An 18,832-nucleotide genomic window follows, 5' to 3' on the forward strand; every position below is an offset into this window, starting at 1 on the left:
TCTTTCCTTCTGTCTCTGTCATTCCTGCCTGTCTGAGTCTCTTTCTCTGTCATTCTCGCTCACCCTGCCTCCATCTCTTGGTCTCTTTGTCTTTTTGTTGTTTGTCCAAGTCTTTTCTGTCGTGTTCTCATTTCTTCAGAGAAAAGATAAACAAATTTATTTGTTTGTTTGTTTGTTTTTTTCCAGAAGTGTCTCCAGTTGGCCTATTTATTAAAACAGCAAAGCTGCCTTTCTGGCGTGATTTGACTGTTTCTTACATGTAGCTTTCAACTCTGTTGATAGGTGTATTTGTTTGCCTTCTCAGCATTAGTTATGTGAGGTCTTAGCAGCATAGGGGTGGAGACTCTGGATAGCTAATTGCTCACAGAAGGTATCCTTGAATCTAAAATTAGTAAGGACTCCTCTAACTGGTAAAATAAGAGTCTGGGAATATTGGACAACTCAAGGAGCACTTTTTGGAAGTTTAGTGGTTTTCTGGCAAAGGCAGGGGAAATTGGAAGCCAACCAAGATCTGGCAGATGCCAAAAGGACCTCAATATCTGAACTTGTGAGACTGTGGATGAGAGGGAGTGATTTTTGACAAAGTTTTGAGGGTAAGGAATGGATTTAGAAAGGTAGACACAAAAACCAGTGAAGTATCTTGTTGGGAGAGGAGGTGTGATTTGTGGTGGAGTGTTGTCATTGTCCTTCCATAATCACTCTTGGGTGGTGGGGTGGTGGGGTGGTGGTTTGACTTCTGAAACATAGGCTGACAGCTCTTGTTTAACTTGTTTTGAATTTGTTACAAGATACTGTTTTAGTTCCTCTGGTAGATCACATGTTTTAAAAGTTTTGTCCTTGTGTATGTATTTAGGAGAGCTTAATTTTTAGGATCTTTATTTGCATGATGCTTTATGATCTTATTGGGGCAGGAGGGGGAGAAAGAAAAATCTTTTTCTGTGTGTCTCAAGGTAATTGTATATTCAAAATAGTGCTAAAGTATGTAATATTCTAGTCTAGCTGGGAGTCTCAGCCTTTATGAGTGGAACTGAATCAATATAAGCTCATTGGCCACAGAAAGGCTATTTTACATTTTAATGAAGTTATTTCGTATACATTTTTTCAAGTGGGACTTATTTGTCAGGCAGTGACTTTTATCCCATTTTCACGTGAAGAACTTGAGGGTTCTTTTGAGCTACAGTGAGGAATATGAAGAACTTGAGTATCAAAGAGATTCTTTTTCAAGGCTGCAGCTTATAAATGTTTGTACTCTTTTATTTGTGCCATATTGCATTACATATTTAAAGATTCTCAGTAGAGAAAACTGCACTTCAAAGAAACTAGTCATTCTATTTATTTATTTGTTTTTATTTTTATTTTTTTGTGGTGCTGGGTTTTGAACTGAGGGCTTTGTGCATGTGAGGCAAGCATTCAACCAACTGAGATATATCCCCAGCCCCTCATTCTTTTTTTTTTTTTTTTTTTTTAAGAAAAGTCATTTATTACAAATTTATAAACACTAGGAGTTCTGAAAGTATCTTGCTTCCAGTTTAAAATGGAATAAAGACTTTTGGTGTTAATTGCTTTGTTTGATAAGACAGCATCACTGAGAGCTATATATTTTAAACATATGTTAAGTACCTATTCCATGGTAGACATGATGCCAAATCCATTGGGGCACATTATTTATCTTCTTACTACTAACAGGCCAAAAAAAATTAAATAAGTACAAACCATTGTAAGTGATTTGACAGAAGTTAGTAGGGTGCTGCATTGGGACAAATGGGAAGAATTAGAGTAGTCTTTAGCTAGAGGGTCTTCTTTTTAAGGTGCTGACATTTAAAAAGGTGATCTCCAGAGGATGAAAAAACACCCACTATGTCAAGGGAAGATATTCTAGAAAGAACCAATAGCAAATAGACTTGCTAAGGAAGGAAGGAACCCGCAGGGCCATCATAATGGATGGGAGCATACTGAGCAGCAGCAAGTAGTGAATGGTGTGAGAAGAGCTACAGGTGGACCTGGAAGAGCAGGGCCCTGACAGCCATGGTGAGGATACTGTACTTTTCAGTTTGTTTTTAAAAAAATTGTTCTGGCAGTCTGGAAATCAGTATCACATGGTTTTGTGGTCTGAAAGGGGAAGAAGGGAATGGATATGAGACATAGACGTTGAATGTTTACATTATTATATTTGTCTCATTTTACATACACAAAATCATATTTCTATAGCCAGTAATTTTCCTAGAATTTCACACTTATTATAGAATTAGTGGTGGGATATAACTCCAGATAAGACTTTTTCAAAGTCCATGCTTTTTATCATAGACTTTTTTTTTTTTTTTTTTTTATTGGAAGAACCCTTCTAAGTTTTACCTTGATCACTTCTCTCCCATTGTGGGAATTCCTTTTGTGACACTTTTTAGACAACATGATAACATTTAAGTTCATTTTGTTACATTTAGCAGGTTTTCCCCATAATTAATTTATTTCTTCCTTGTCATCCATTAGTGTTCTCCAGTTATTTTTACAAAATCATTTTGAATTTTTCTATCTTCTGTCAGTGTTCAAAAAATAAGTGTGTTGGATGTGATTCTGCAATCTGTACAATCAGAAAAATGAGAAATTATACCCCAGTTGATTCAAATGTATGAATTGGCAAGATCATTGTAATGTCGTGTGTAGCTAATAAAAATAAATAAATAAATAAATAAATAAATAAATGGGAAAAAGTACAGATAAAAAAAAAATAAGTGTGTTGGGAGCTTGTACCAGTTAAATTTATAAGTGATCATGTGCATGTTTTCACTCCACTCCTACGTGTAGAAGTTTGTTTTTTTTTGTACTAAGGATTTTTCATTTTTCATCTATTCATTAATATATTTAAGCACTCAGAACATCTCTTAATTCATATTAAAAGCTCAACAAATATTTGTTGATTGAGTACATTAATATTTTAAAATTTAAAGTATGGATTCATGAGCCTCATGTTATATAAATTGTGTTTAATGTGCTGATAACTTTAATATATGAACACAGATAAAATATGCCAAGAATCACAAGGTTTGGATTGTGAGCCTTTCACTTTGGTATTTCATATTTGCAACTCTAATCCCTCCCATTAACATCCTAATAATTCACTGTAAATTAGCTTCAGAATCCTCATTCTTGGTTTTATACTGGTACTTTCTTTGGCTTACTCTGTATTCTGATCTGCTTCCTTTGTCAGTTCTGTGTAGTTAGTTTCATTGAAGGTCTTTTGTCTCCAGAGTTTCTTCTGAGATTTCCCTGAAGCTGGGTGCATTGGTCTTTATGTGCACATGAGTTAGCTCTTGTATCATCATTGACCATCAACATTGCCAAAGTCTTAGCTCCTTTCCAGAAATTTTTATACGTAAAAAAACTTCAGAGGGTACTATTCTGTCATCACCCACCACTCTGTACCTTAGTCTACTTAGCACATTCCTCTTCCTCGTATATAACAACCCCTTGATTCCCCTTTCTGGATGCATATTTAGCTTTGGGTTCTATAAGTGGTTAATAACTACAAATCATAGACTGAAAAGGAATATGGAAGAATTTTAATTGTTGGCAGGGACCCAGGTTTAGTACCAATATGCCCAGTTTTCCCAACATCCTTCAAAAAGCTAGAACTGACTTCACATGTCAGTGAGTGTTGAGAGCTTTGCATAGCTAAACTTCAGCTCATGATGAGCATTCCTAGAGGACATCAAGAATCAGAAACTTCCTGCAAAACTAACATACTGAAAGGAAGGAGGTCAGCAATGCATGACTAAATTTGTTACTGTAGAATTTACAGTGATGTTAACCAGGCCTTCTTCTGTTTTCCTAATTTCCTAATTTTGGTTACCTAGAAAAAACTGACTACTAATAGTAACATAATTCTTCATGTTATTGATAATTTATCCACAGCATATTTTGTGACTAGTAAATCAGAGTGTTAGCTGAGTGGTTAAAAGATTTGCAACGGTGTTGTATACATCAAATGAAAATATTTACAAAGGAACATAATCCCCTACGCATTGTGGTGCTTGGGCAGGCAACACCAACCTCATTAGCGAAAGCTTGGAAGAAATAGTTTGTCTCTAACTTCATTTCCCCGAGAAATGTACATTCTTTAATAAAAACTGGCCTCTACTTTGCAGCAAAACAAAAAGACATAAGGGGGCTAAGGATTGAAGACAACCACACCATCTACTTGATTGTAGTCTGATTCCCCTGAAGAGACTTTGACTCAAGTATTGGCTTCCATGTCCGGATGGTGGTGGGTTTTTACTTCCGTTTTGTTCAGCCTTGTAACTTTGCCTGGATCTCTTGAGACAGTTGGAGAGGAAATAGGTACCTGCGATGGCTGGGAAGGCTGGGTGTAACCATGAGCTGTATTATTAGGATGTTCAGATATAAACAGTAGCAGAACCACTGCCAAAAACAAAAGACATTTTCCTCTTCTGAAAATACGTATTGCTCTATTTTCATACTGTTGGGAACACATTGTGGGTGTAGTTTAGGTCATTACAAGAGGTCCGTAGACTTCGTGGCAGGAATGAAAAAATTATCCAGATAGGTATGGCATGTTTTCTGAAGTTACTTTTATCATCTCATGTTCTTTACACACTGTTATCACCAGAACTTTGGATGTTCTGCTTGTCAGGGCAGTTCTGTGGGCAAAGAAAAAACAGTGACTTAGATTATTTTTTTAGTAGCTAAAGAATCATAACTGTGATCGAGGCCAAAAATGTGTTTTGCTGATCTCTGTCTTCAAAAGATGTAGATAACAATATTTAAAATTTGTTTTCTACATTTTCAGCTACTTTAACTATTCCCCTATCCTTCTCTTTCAGTCAGTGGCCAATCTCGTATTTTATTCATAGCTCAGTGATTCCATAAGGGCAAAATTTGGAGTCAGGGGCACTCATCATCATCATATAACCTTCATTTTTTTATCTTAAAAATCTAATTGCTAACAGTGCCAACACTGATGTTTCTTCCTTTTGTGTCTCCTAATTCTGATAGAATCTTTTGCCAAGCCTAGTCTCACAGAGAATTGGATAAAGAGAGAGTTAATAGTACAAGGACCAGCTTATCCATTAGTGTAAGAACCTCAATCTTAGAGGTCACATATTGGGAAAGAGCCTGACTGAGAATAAGCATCATAAAATAAAAAGATAGTTGGTAGATTTTAATTTCCTATACTAATAAGTTTCAAATGCATTACCATGCTCATGTCCTGGCATTGTATCTGGCCTACTGGGAAACCCTCTAAAAATGTTTCTAAGAGAGCAACATGGTGTGGCCTTTAAGTTGCCTTGGTTGTGTGAGTGAAAATAAAACTGTAGAGTTATTGATGAATAGAACAGAGAGTAGGACAAATTTATCTGCCACATCAGTGATTCTAAAATAGGGAAGGAAGAGGAGGAAATGTTTTGTAATCCAATTTATCTCTTTTAAGCATCTTACTTATATAGTAATCGCAATATTCTTCACACATGAATACGATATGCTTGGTATTGCTGTTGTACAGGATGTGGCTGAAAATGCTGATACATGTTTTGACATTCTTTCCACATTTAGTGCAATATGGAGTTTGTCCTCTGGTTAATGGCATTGACCATGATTGGTAGCATCTGGCTCAGATTACTGGCTCTGACTCTGGCTTTGTGGGCTTCTTGACTGGTTTACTTTCCACAAATTTGTGTATTTCTCAGTGCTGCACACTCTTTTTAAAGTCATGATTTTATATATATATATATATATATATATATATATATATATATATATATATGAGATAAAATTTGCCATTTTTAGGAATACAGTTCAGCAGTGTTAAGTATATTCACACTGTTGTATAACCATCACCATCAGACATCTTCAAAACTTTCACACCTTCCTAAATTAAAACTCTTTATCTGTAAACAATAACTCCCCATTCCTCCTGCCCTCTAGTCCCTGGTAACCACCAGTCTATATTCTGTTTCTAATTTTGACTACTCTAGGTAGCTCATGTAATTAGAATTGTACAATATTTGTCCTTTTGTAACTGTCTCATTTCACTCAGCACAATGTCTTCAGAGTTCACCCACACTGTAGCCTTTTTAAGGCTAAATGTTCTGTTTAAAGTACATACCACATTTTGTTTGTCCATATATCTGTCAGGGGACATTTGGACCATTTTAATTGTTTGGCTAATGCAAATAATGCCACTATAATAAGCATTGGATACCAATTCCCGTTTGAATCCCTGCTTTCAGTTCTTTGGGCTGTACTCCCAGAAGTAGAGAATTGCTAAGTCATAAAGAAATTGTGTATTTCCAAGTTTTTGAAGAACCGCCACACCATTTTCCATAGTGAATGCACCATTACATATTCCTACTAGTAACACACAAGGGTTCCATTTTCTGTACATCCTCACTAACACTTTTTATTTTCACTCTGTAATTTTTTTAATACTAGCATAATGGGTATGAAGTGATATCTCATTGTGGTTTCTATTTGCATTTCCTTAATGAATACTTTTGTGCCACTTATGTATCTAAGAAGCCAGCAAATACAAGACTTCTAAGCTACTTCCCTGGAAATAGGTATTATCAAATATGATTGCGACCGTGTGTGTGTATTCTCGGTGCTCTGTCTTGGCACACTCTTTTCACCTATTCACTCAACAACAACTGAAACTATATCCAACCTTTCTTCTCTCAAGCCTCCTTAAAGTTTTTTAACCTTTTGCAAGACAGGTTGACATCTCAAACTTAGTAAAATAGAGTGTACTGTTGTCGTCTTCCCCTCTGGATTTCCTTTATCTATTAATTGTGGACCTTTGATCCCACGTTATCTTTTACGTTGATGGATTCTGCCATTTGTACTAGCTCTTTGATGTACATCTTTTTCTATACACCAAAGTACATTTCCCCAGTTGAGTTGTACACTGCTTCTAGAGTAGACTAGTTTAGACTCCTCTTAACTGGTCTTTGTGTTCCTGATACTTTCTTACTCCCCAATATTCTATTTTTATCTCTACATTCTAGAATTATTTTCCAAGTACAATACTGATCCTTTCACTCTCTTCCTTATATGATTATTGGGTACCAATATCTTTGGTAGGGAATAAAACCTAACTTTATTGTAGCCATATCTCCTATTCTTTCCTTAGTTTAGACTTTTGGACACTATTGGGATTTTTGTGCTCCTGAAAGACATTTAAGCAAAGGTCCTTAATCTAGATTATAATCATGGGCACCAGAATCCCTGATTGTGACAAATGCATGTTCTTTTATAAGGGTTCCATGGCTTTCCTTAGATTCTTGATGGAATGAATCCATGATATAAAAAACTGTGAAGTCCAGCCCTAGAATGTCTTAACTGTTTTGCTCATACTTTTGTTCACATGGCTGGAATTTCCTGCATTGTCATCTTTCTCTTTCTCAATCACACTGCCTCTTTTAAGGCCTGCTTTTTTATGCTTCTACTTTTGTTGAGCTTTTCTCAAATCCCTGAAATTGTTTTTATGCTAGGAGTTTACTTACCTCTTTAGATCTCAGTTATTTCTGTATCTGTTGTCTTTCACACTCTAAACAGTATCTACCAAGCTACAGGCTACGGTTAGTAAAGGTATCTCACTGAGCCTGATAATTCATAGACTTATATGTTTATATATACATACATCTGTTATCCTGGGTTTTGGAGGCAATATAACATTTTACATTAAAAAGGGTTCTTCAGAGCAGGGCACAGTGGCACATGCCTGTAATCCCATTCACTTGGCAGGCTGAGGCAAAAGGATCACAGGTTCAAAGTGAGCCTCAGCAACTTAGTGAAGCTCTAAGCAACTTAGACCAAAATAAAAGTAAACATTTTTAAAAAGCTAGGAATGTGGCTCAGTGTTTAGGTGCCCCTGAGTTCAATCTCCGGTAACGGCCCCCCACCCAACCTCCTGCAAAAAAAAAAAAAAAGATGAAGAAGAAGAAGAAAGGCTCTCCAGACTTGTAAACCCTGGAACCTTTGTGCAAATTGTAATGAAAATCATATTTATTCATCTTACCTATTGCCATACTTCTCACATCATCGCAATACACAGTTTCTTACCTAAATGGGTTTTCCAAGAATGCTGGCTGGCTAGCTAGCTCTGTGGATGTACTAATTTGTAGCTGATAACTTTAAGAAAGAAGCCACCTTTTTTTAAGAAGAATGCATTTTTGGGGCTGGGGTTGTAGCTCAGCAGCAGAGTACTTGCCTACTACATGTGAGGCCTTGGGTTTGAGCCTCAGCACCATATATAAATAAATAAAATAAAGGTATTATGTCCACCTACGACTTAAACGGGGAGCAGGCTGTGGTTGTGGCTCAGTGTAGAGAGCATGCCTAGCATGTGTGAGACACTGGGTTTGATTCTCAGCACCACATAAAAATAAATGACTAAAATAAAGTTCCGTCAGCATCTAAAAAATTGGGTCATGTGGTGGTTCCTTGCCTAATGTTTTAAGTAACCTCTATACTGATTTCTATAGGTGTATTAATTTATTTATTATTTCTCTCACATTTTTAATTGGCATATTAGAGTTGTACATACTGATGTGATTTGTTGTTACATATTTGTATATGCATTCAATACACAGTACAATATAATTTAGCCAATACCACTCCCCAGCACTTCCCCCCTCCCTCCTAATCCCCCACCCCTTGGTCCCTTTGATCTCCCTTTGATTTTCATGAGATCTGCCTCATCTTTCTTTTCCTCTTTCTTCTCTTCGGCATATGAGAAAAAACACATGACCCTAACCTTCTGAGTTTGACTTATTATACTTAACATAATGGTTTCATGTTCCATCATTTTCCTTCAAATGCCATAATTTCATTTTACTTTATGGCCGAATAAAACTCCATTCTGTGTATATATCACGTTGTCTTTATTCATACATCCATTGATGGACACTTAGACTGGTTTCATAGTTTGGCTGTTGTGAATTGTGTTGCTATAAATGTGAGTATGCATGTATCACTTTAGTATGATGACTTTAATTCTTCATGATAAATACCAAGGAGTGGTGTAGCTGGGTCATATGATGGTTCCTTGCCTAATCTTTTAAGGAACCTCTATACTGATTTCTATAGTTGTACTAATTTATAATCTCACCAACAGTGTAAAAAGTATTCCTTTTTCTCCATATCCTCTCCAACATTTAATATTACTTGTATTCTTGTTGACTGCCTTTCTGACTAGTGTGACATGAAATCTTAGAGTAGTTGTGATTTGCACCTTTCTAATTGCTAGTGATATTAAACATTTTTTCATATATTTGTTGTCCATTTGTATTTCTTCTTTTGAGAATTGTCTGTTTAATTAATTGTGTATTAATTGGGTTATTTGATTATGTAAAGTTTGAGTTCTTTATATATTCTAAATAGTAATCCTCTGTCAGAAGAATAGCTATCGAAGATTTCTCCCATTCTGTAGATTCTTTCTTTCTTCGCCTTCCTAATTGTTTCCTTAATGTCCAGAAGTTTTCTAATTTGATGCTATTCCATTTATTAACTCTGGACATTATTTTTTGAACTTTAGAAGTCCTATTGAGAAAGTCATTGGCTGTAACTGAAAGTTGGAGTGTTGACTCTACATTTTCTTCTAGGAGTTGCATAGTTTCTGGTCTAATTCCTGGGTCTTTACTCCATTTTGAGTTGATTTTTGTGCAGGGTGAGAGATAAGATTATAGTTTCATTCTGAAAGAGGCCATATTGTGCTAGATTTCCTAGTCTTTTTCTGGTACACAAGTACTGAATTACTTGAAATTCTACTATTTTTTAGTATAGATTTTACTTTTAAAAGTTTATAAATTAAACCTTCAAACAGAAAAGGAAATGACTGAAAACGTGCATCATCTGATATTTTTAGATGACATCTAATTAGAGACAAAAAAAACCTCCTCAACACATTACTAATAATCAACTTTTGATGATTAAAAACATAGCTACTAGTAATAGGCAATCCCAAAACAAATAAATTGTTTTGATGTTTGAAACATTGATATACACAGTTGCATTTTAGTTAAGTTTTATTTGTATTTATTAATTGATTGATTGGTACCAGGCATTGAACCCAGAGATGTGTAACCACTAAGACACATCCCCAGCTCCTTTTTAAATTTATTTATTTATTTATTTATTTATTTATTTAATTGGTTGTTCAAAACATTACAAAGCTCTTGACATATCATATTTCATACATTTGATTTAAGTGGGTTATGAACTCCCATTTTTACCCCGTATACAGATTGCAGAATCACATCAGTTACACATCCATGTTTTTACATATTGCCATACTGTTGTATTCTGCTATCCTTCCTATCCTCTACTATCCCCCCTCCCCTCCCCTCCCATCTTCTCTCTCTACCCCATCTACTGTAATTCATTTCTCTCCCTTGTTTTTTTTTCCCCTTTCCCCTCACTTCCTCTTATATGTAATTTTGTATAACAGTGAGGGTCTCCTTCCATTTCCATGCAATTTCCCTTCTCTCTCCCTTTCTCTCCCACCTCTCATCCCTGTTTAATGTTAATCTTTTTCTCATGCTCTTCCTCCCTGCTCTGTTTTTAGTTGCTCTCCTTATATCAAAGAAGACATTTGGCATTTGTTTTTTAGGGATTGGCTAGCTTCACTTAGCATAATCTGCTCTAATGCCATCCATTTCCCTGCAAATGCCATGATTTTGTCATTTTTTAGTGCTGAGTAATACTCCATTGTGTATAAATGCCACATTTTTTTAATCCATTCATCTATTGAAGGGCATCTAAGTTGGTTCCACAGTCTAGCTATTGTGAATTCTGCTGCTATGAACATGGATGTAGCAGTATCCCTATAGTATGCTCTTTTAAGGTCTTAAGGAAATAGTCCGATAAGGGCAATAGCTGGGTCAAATGGTGGTTCCATTCCCAGCTTTCCAAGAAATCTCCATACTGCTTTCCAAATTGGCTGCACCAATTTGCAGTCCCACCAGCAATGTACAAGTGTACCCTTTTCCCCACATCCTCGCCAGCACTTGTTGTTGTTTGACTTCCTAATGGCTGCCAATCTTACTGGAGTGAGATGGTATCTTAGGATGGTTTTGATTTGCATTTCTCTGACTGCTAGAGATAGTGAGCATTTTTTCATGTACTTGTTGATTGATTGTATGTCCTCCTCTGAGAAGTGTCTGTTCAGGTCCTTGGCCCATTTGTTGATTGGGTTATTTGTTTTCTTATTGTTTAATTTTTTTGAGTTCTTTGTATACTCTGGATATTAGGGCTCTATCTGAAGTGTGAGGAGTAAAGATTTGTTCCCAGGATGTAGGCTCCCTATTTACCTCTCTTATTGTTTCTTTTGCTGAGAAAAAACTTTTTAGTTTGAGTAAGTCCCATTTGTTGATTCTTGTTATTAACTCTTGTGCTATGGGTGTCCTATTAAGGAATTTGGAGCCCGACCCCACATTATGTAGATCGGAGCCAACTTTTTCTTCTAAATGGAGAAAAACTGAAGGCATTCCCTCTAAAATCTGGAACAAGACAGGGATGCCCTCTCTCACCACTTCTATTCAATATAGGTTTCGAAATACTGGCCAGAGCAATTAGACAGACAAAAGGAATTAAAGGCATTAAGATAGGAAAAGAAGAACTTAAATTATCACTATTTGCGGATGATATCATCCTATACCTAGAAGACACAAAGGGGTCTACAAAGAAACTACTAGAGCTAATAAATGAATTCAGCAAAGTGGCAGGATATAAAATGATAGCATCTTCAACAAATGGTGCTGGAAAAACTGGAAATCCATATGCAACAAAATGAAACTGAATCCCTTTCTCTCGCCATGCACAAAAGTTAACTCAAAATGGATCAAGGAGCTTGATATCAAATCAGAGACACGGCGTCTGATAGAAGAAAAAGTTGGCTACGATCTACATACGGTGGAGTCGGGCTCCAAATTCCTCAATAGGACACCCATAGCACAAGAGTTAATAACAAGAATCAACAAATGGGACTTACTCAAACTAAAAAGTTTTTTCTCAGCAAAAGAAACAATAAGAGAGGTAAATAGGGAGCCTACCACCCTGGGAACAAATCTTTACTCCTCACACTTCAGATAGAGCCCTAATATCCAGAGTATACAAAGAACTCAAAAAATTAGACAATAAGATAACAAATAACCCAATCAACAAATGGGCCAAGGACCTGAACAGACACTTCTCAGAGGAGGACATACAATCAATCAACAAGTACATGAAAAAATGCTCACCATCTCTAGCAGTCAGAGAAGTGCAAATCAAAACCACTCTAAGATACCATCTCACTCCAGTTAGATTGGCAGCCATTATGAAGTCAAACAACAACACGTGCTGGCGAGGATGTGGGGAAAAGGGTACACTTGTACATTGCTGGTGGGACTGCAAATTGGTGCAGCCAATTTGGAAAGCAGTATGGAGATTTCTTGGAAAGCTGGGAATGGAGCCACCATTTGACCCAGCTATTCCCCTTCTCGGTCTATTCCCTAAAGACCTAAAAAGAGCATGCTACAGGGACACTGCTACATCGATGTTCATAGCAGCACAATTCACAATAGCAAGACTGTGGAACCAACCTAGATGCCCTTCAGTAGACGAATGGATAAAAAAAAATGTGGCATTTATACACAATGGAGTATTACTCTGCATTAAAAAATGACAAAATCATAGAATTTGCAGGGAAATGGATGGCATTAGAGCAGATTATGGTAAGTGAAGCTAGCCAATCCCTAAAAAACAAATGCCAAATGTCTTCTTTGATATAAGGAGAGTAACTAAGAACAGAGTAGGGACAAAGAGCATGAGAAGAAGATTAACATTAAACAGGGATGAGAGGTGAGAGGGAAAGGGAGAGAGAAGGGAAACTGCATGGAAATGGAAGGAGACCCTCAGGGTTATACAAAATTACATATAAGAGGAAGTGAGGGGAAAGGGAAAAATAATACAAGGGGGAGAAATGAATGACAGTAGAGGGGGTAGAGAGAGAAGAGGGGAGGGGAGGGGGGATAGTAGAGGATAGGAAAGGCAGCAGAATACAACAGACACTAGTATGGCAATATGTAAATCAATGGATGTGTAACTGATGTGATTCTGCAGTCTGTATATTGGGTAAAAATGGGAGTTCATAACCCACTTGAATCAAAGTGTGAAATATGATATATCAAGAACTATGTAATGTTTTGAACAACCAACAATAAAAATTAAAAAAAAAAAGAAAATTTGTTGCATCACTTCTTTGACAGATGTGAGTAGGGTTTGGTGAAGTTAATGAGTATATGGTTACTAGTTTATTGTGCACAACTATTTTAAATTTTTGAGAGGATTTTTTGTATAATACCAGGGTTCCTGCTAAACATTTTTTTTTCATTTAAAATCATTTTCAAATATTTGGCATCATTTTATAACACATTAGGAAATGAAACAGTTATGGCCTCTGGCTCCTGCTGCCTTTTTCTCTGTAGTGGTAAAATAGCTGAAATGAGCAAATGTTTTGTTTCACATGGTTCTAAGTTTGCATTTTGGTTACTTGTAAGTAGTTTAATTCTTTTCTCTTGTTGTCAATTATTTATAATTCTAGAAAATGTTCTGTAACTTTCTGCCTCATCCCACTCAGTATATTTAGTAAAACTGTTGATTTTTATCAACAGAGTAGTTTAATATCTTCTCACTGAAGTGATCAGAAAATTAGGGAGTTCATAGAGGTCATTAAAATAAAATCATAGCTTCTGTGTTTTGGCACTACAAACATTCAATTACATGATAATTTGTTTAGATAATCCTATTTATATTATTTAAAATTACAGTTGAGTGTTTCATTTTTAATGAGTTTGGGAGTTGTGATATTAAGGTGTTTAGAAGTTGTGAAGACTAAAATTTATATTATGTTTCACTTTAAAATAAATAAATATATATATAATTTGCCTGTAATAAAACTCACCTATTTAGGGCTGGGGAGGTAGCTTAGTGGTAGAGCCCTTGGTTAAACATGGATAAGGCCCTGGGTTCAATCCCCAGCACAGGAATAATTTTTTTTTATCAGTTTAGATTTGCTTGTGTTTAAGCAAATTTTAAATTCTGTAATCAGTACACTATTTTTTTTCAATAGTCAGAAATATTTATAGAAACATGAAAAAGAAACATAATGAAATCCATAACACAATATCAATTATGTACATTTAAAACACATACATACAACATTTTATATTATTCAAAGATACATGTATATTTAAAGACACATATTAAAACACATTAGAATTACTACCTAAGAGAGAAGGGATGGAACATTTGTGGGAATTGGAATGAAGAGCAAAAGATGAAATGAGAAAGCACTTGTTGATGATAGTGAGGTTGTGGCTCAGTGGTAGAGCACTCGCCTCATCCGTGGGAGACCCTGGGTTCCGTGCGAGACCCTGGGTTCGATCCTCAGCACCACATAAAAAAAATAAATAAATAAACAAGTGAAATAAAGGTTCAACTACAACTAAAAAAATAAATATTAAAAAAAAAAAGAGTATGACTGTCTCAAATCTATGCACCCCTGGGAATAGATCAGTAAAAGAAGAAGTGATGGGAGAAAGAAAGAAGAACGATGAGAAAGACAAAAAAGGAAAAAAAAAGTTTGAGTGGAAGTAAAGGGGAGTTTTCAAGAGAAAGGGGGAGAAGCTGGGGAGATGATTCCATATATGATCATTATAGACATAGAAGAGACATATACTGCTTGTGGACCAAATGAGGGAGATAGAGGTGTCAAGAATAACTCTAGGATTTTGTCTTTGATGGTAATATATTAATGAGATTTAATACTGGTGAAGAAACAAGTATTTGAGAGGAAAACCAGAGATTCAATGAGCTAAATTTCAGTTCCTCATAAGCCATTTAAGATGTCCTTTCTTTCTTTTTTGTCAAAAATGTGTCCACTTTAGTGTCTATTTCTGAAGAATGAGTTCTTCAATTTATTTAAATTTTTTTTTTTGTAGTAAATGGACAGCAAGCCTTTATTTTGTTTATTTTTATGCGGTGCTGAGGATTGAACCCAGTGCCTCACACATGCTTGGCAAGCACTCTGCCCCTGACCTACAGCCCCAGCCCGAGTTTTTCATTTATTATCAAGAACTGTTTTTTTGTTATGATTACCAGCCTGAGGACAATGAATCCCCTCAGAATGTATAGGTTCAACAAAGTCTTTTTGTTGTTGTTGTTTTTTGGAATCAGGGATTGAACACAGGGGTGCTTAACAACTGAGCCACATCCCCAGCCCTTTTTTTATTTTGAGACAGGTTTCTCTAAGTGGCTTAGGACCTCACTAAATTCCTGAGGCTGGTTTTGAACTAGCAATCCTCTTGGGCTGCTGGGATTACAGGTATGTGTCACGAAGCCCAGCTATTGTCATTTCTTTATATTAATTCAGAAGTGCTATCTGTCAAGTAACATTTTTTTCAATATAAAAATACTGTTTTTTTCTTATCAATTTCTGATTTTATCTTTATGCTTTTCCTCATATTTTCCTTTATTATCTTTTTTTACATTTGTTGAATGCTTACCTAATTTATTTCATTTTTTAAATACTAAAAGGATTTAAGGATACATGTTTTCCTGATTACTGTTTTAATGATATATCATGGATTCTGTCTGGCAATATATATTTTTTATCTTAATTTCTAGAGAATCCATTACTTTTTTTTCCCAGTGCTGGGGATCGAACCCAGGGCAACATGTTAGGCAAGTGCTGTATCATTGGGTAATATCCCCAACTCTTTGTTTTGTTTTCTTTTTTCTTTTATTTATTTTATTTTTATGTGGTGCTGAGGATCAAACCCTGGGCCTCGAGCCTGCTGTTCCACTGCTGAGCCACAACCCTAGACCTGTTTGTTTGCTTTTTTGACCCATGACTTATGAAATTATAAGTAGCTACTGGTGGTACTAGCCTGTAATCATAGCAACTCAGGAGGATGAGGCATGAGGATTGCAAGTTTGAGGTCAGTCTCAGCAACTTTGCAAGACCCTATCTCAAAAATAAAAAACAGGTGGGTGTGGTGGTACATGTCTAAACCCAGTGGCTCGGGAGCTGAGGCAGGAGGATCTTGGGTTCTTCAAAGCCAGACTCAGCAATGGCAAGGCGCTTAGCAACTCAGAGAGACCCTGTCTCTAAATGAAATACAAAATAGGGCTGGAGATGTGGCTCAGTGGTCAAGTGCCCCTGAGTTCAATCCCTAGTACCCCCGCCCCCCCCCCCCCAAGAAAACCAAATAAATAAATATATTAAAAAATTTAAAAAGGGCTGGGGAAGTATCTCAGTGGCAAAGTGCCAAAGTGCCTCTGTGTTCAATCCCCAGTTAAAAAAAAAGGGGGGGGGGGAATTACAAGTGGTTAGAATTTTTTTTTTTTTTTGGGTGGTGCTGGTGGTCGAACCCAGGGCCTTGTGCATGAGAGGCAAGCACTCTACCAACTGAGCTGTATTCCCAGCCCAAGTGGTTAGAATTTTTTGTTTAATTTTGGTTATTTATTTCTAATTTTATTACTTTGTACTCAGCAAATGTGACTTGTATTTATTTATTTTTGAAAACTGAACTCCTCACTCCTCCATTATCCAAATTCATCTTTTTTTTCCCCCCAATTAACCACATGTTATGTGACCAAATCCCTATTTTAAGAATTCAGAGTTTTAGAATATAGCTCAGTGGTAGAGGGCTTGCCTATATCAGGGAAGTCCTGAGTCTAATCCCTGGCACTGCGAAAGAAAATACAAAAATTAAAACATTACAGCAGTATACAGAGCCTTCACTCTCTACCATCAAATCCCCTCTTCCACAAAGGCAACTACTTGGAAATGTTGGTACACATTTTTCCACGCCTCTTTGACATATTCATGTAGAAATTTACAAATACAACAGATGATTTTGTGGCACACAGAATCAACTGTATATATAACGTGTGTGTGTGTGTGTGTGTGTGTGTGTGTGTGTGTTACTCTCCAGGGATGCTCTATCACTGAGCTACATCAAAGCCCTATTTTTTTTTATTTATTTTTGAGACAGGGTCTCACTAAGTTGCTGAATCTGGTATCAGACTTGTGATCCTCCTGCCTTAGCTTCTCCAGTAGCTGGGATTACAGGCATAGATGTGTGCCACCAAGCCCAGCTGAAAACAACTTTTTAAAGGAAAAGCAACTAACAATACATCTTTTTTTTTTTTTTTAAACAATACATCTCAAAGACTGTTCCATGTCAGTACATGGAAAACTCAGAAGTTTTCAATTAAACATATTTGTCTTTTGTTTTTACCTATTTCATGAATTCTTTAAATCTGAAAGTTCAAAAAATCCCCATCAATTGAGTAGATTTTCTTTCACTGACTATTATTGCTCTGCCTCAATTATTGCCTTTTGGAACTCATATTTAGTTTTTTGGACCCATTTTCTAGGTTTTCTATCTTCTCATAGTTGTATTTATTTATTTATTATTTATTTGTATTGGGGATCGAACAGGGATGCTCTATCACTGAGCTACATCCCCAACCCATTTCTTCTTTTTTTTAAAAATTTTTATTTGTTGGTTATTCAAAACATTACATAGTTCTTCATATATCATATTTCACACTTTGATTCAAGTGGGTTATGAGCTCCCATTTTTACCCCATATACAGATTGCAGAATCACATCAGTTACACATCCATTGATTTACATATTGCCATACTAGTGTCTGTTGTGTTCTGCTGCCTTTCCTATCCTCTACTATCCCCCCTCCCCTCCCCTCCCCTCTTCTCTCTTTGCCCCATCTACTGTCATTCATTTCTCCCCCTTGTATTATTTTTCCCTTTCCCCTCACTTCCTCTTGTATGTACTTTTGTATAACCCTGAGGGTCTCCTTCCATTTCCATGCAATTTCCCTTCTCTCTCCCTTTCCCTCCCACCTCTCATCCCTGTTTAATGTTAATCTTCTTCTCCTGCTCTTCGTCCCTACTCTGTATAAATGCCACATTTTTTTTATCCATTCATCTATTGAAGGGCATCTAGGTTGGTTCCACAGTCTTGCTATTGTGAATTGTGCTGCTATGAACATCGATGTAGCAGTGTCCCTGTAGCATGCTCTTTTTTAGGTCTTTAGGGAATAGACCGAGAAGGGGAATAGCTGGGTCAAATGGTGGCTCCATTCCCAGCTTTCCAAGAAATCTCCATACTGCTTTCCAAATTGGCTGCACCAATTTGCAGTCCCACCAGCAATGTACAAATGTACCCTTTTCCCCACATCCTCACCAGCACTTGTTGTTGTTTGACTTCATAATGGCTGCCAATCTTACTGGAGTGAGATGGTATCTTAGGGTGGTTTTGATTTGCATTTCTCTGACTGCTAGAGATGGTGACCATTTTTTCATGTACTTGTTGATTGATTGTATGTCCTCCTCTGAGAAGTGTCTGTTCAGGTCCTTGGCCCATTTGTTGATTGGGTTGTTTGTTCTCTTATTGTTTAATTTTTTTGAGTTCTTTGTATACTCTGGATATTAGGGCTCTATCTGAAGTGTGAGGAGTAAAGATTTGTTCCCAGGATGTAGGCTCCCTATTTACCTCTCTTATTGTTTCTTTTGCTGAGAAAAAACTTTTTAGTTTGAGTAAGTCCCATTTGTTGATTCTAGTTAATAACTTTTGTGCTATGGGTGTCCTATTGAGGAATTTGGAGCCCAACCCCACAGTATGTAGATCGTAGCCAACTTTTTCTTCTATCAGACACCGTGTCTCTGATTTGATATCAAGCTCCTTGATCCATTTTGAATTCACTTTTGTGCATGGCGAGAGAAAGGGATTCAGTTTCATTTTGTT

At 36.4% G+C, this 18,832-nt stretch overlaps 1 protein-coding gene across 14 annotated transcripts in view; it reads left to right on the top strand.

Moving 5' to 3' along the window:
• Akap13 (A-kinase anchoring protein 13) overlaps nt 1–18,832 on the top strand; it is a 353,536-nt gene that overhangs the window by 222,565 nt on the left and 112,139 nt on the right. The gene's annotated exons all lie outside the window — the stretch shown is intronic.

Source organism: Marmota monax, unplaced genomic scaffold (genome assembly GCF_021218885.2).
Source record: "Marmota monax isolate L192 unplaced genomic scaffold, Marmota_monax_Labrador192_F-V1.1 WCK01_AAM20220418_F8-fsc00005, whole genome shotgun sequence".
In the NCBI taxonomy this organism is placed as follows: Eukaryota; Metazoa; Chordata; class Mammalia; order Rodentia; family Sciuridae; genus Marmota; species Marmota monax.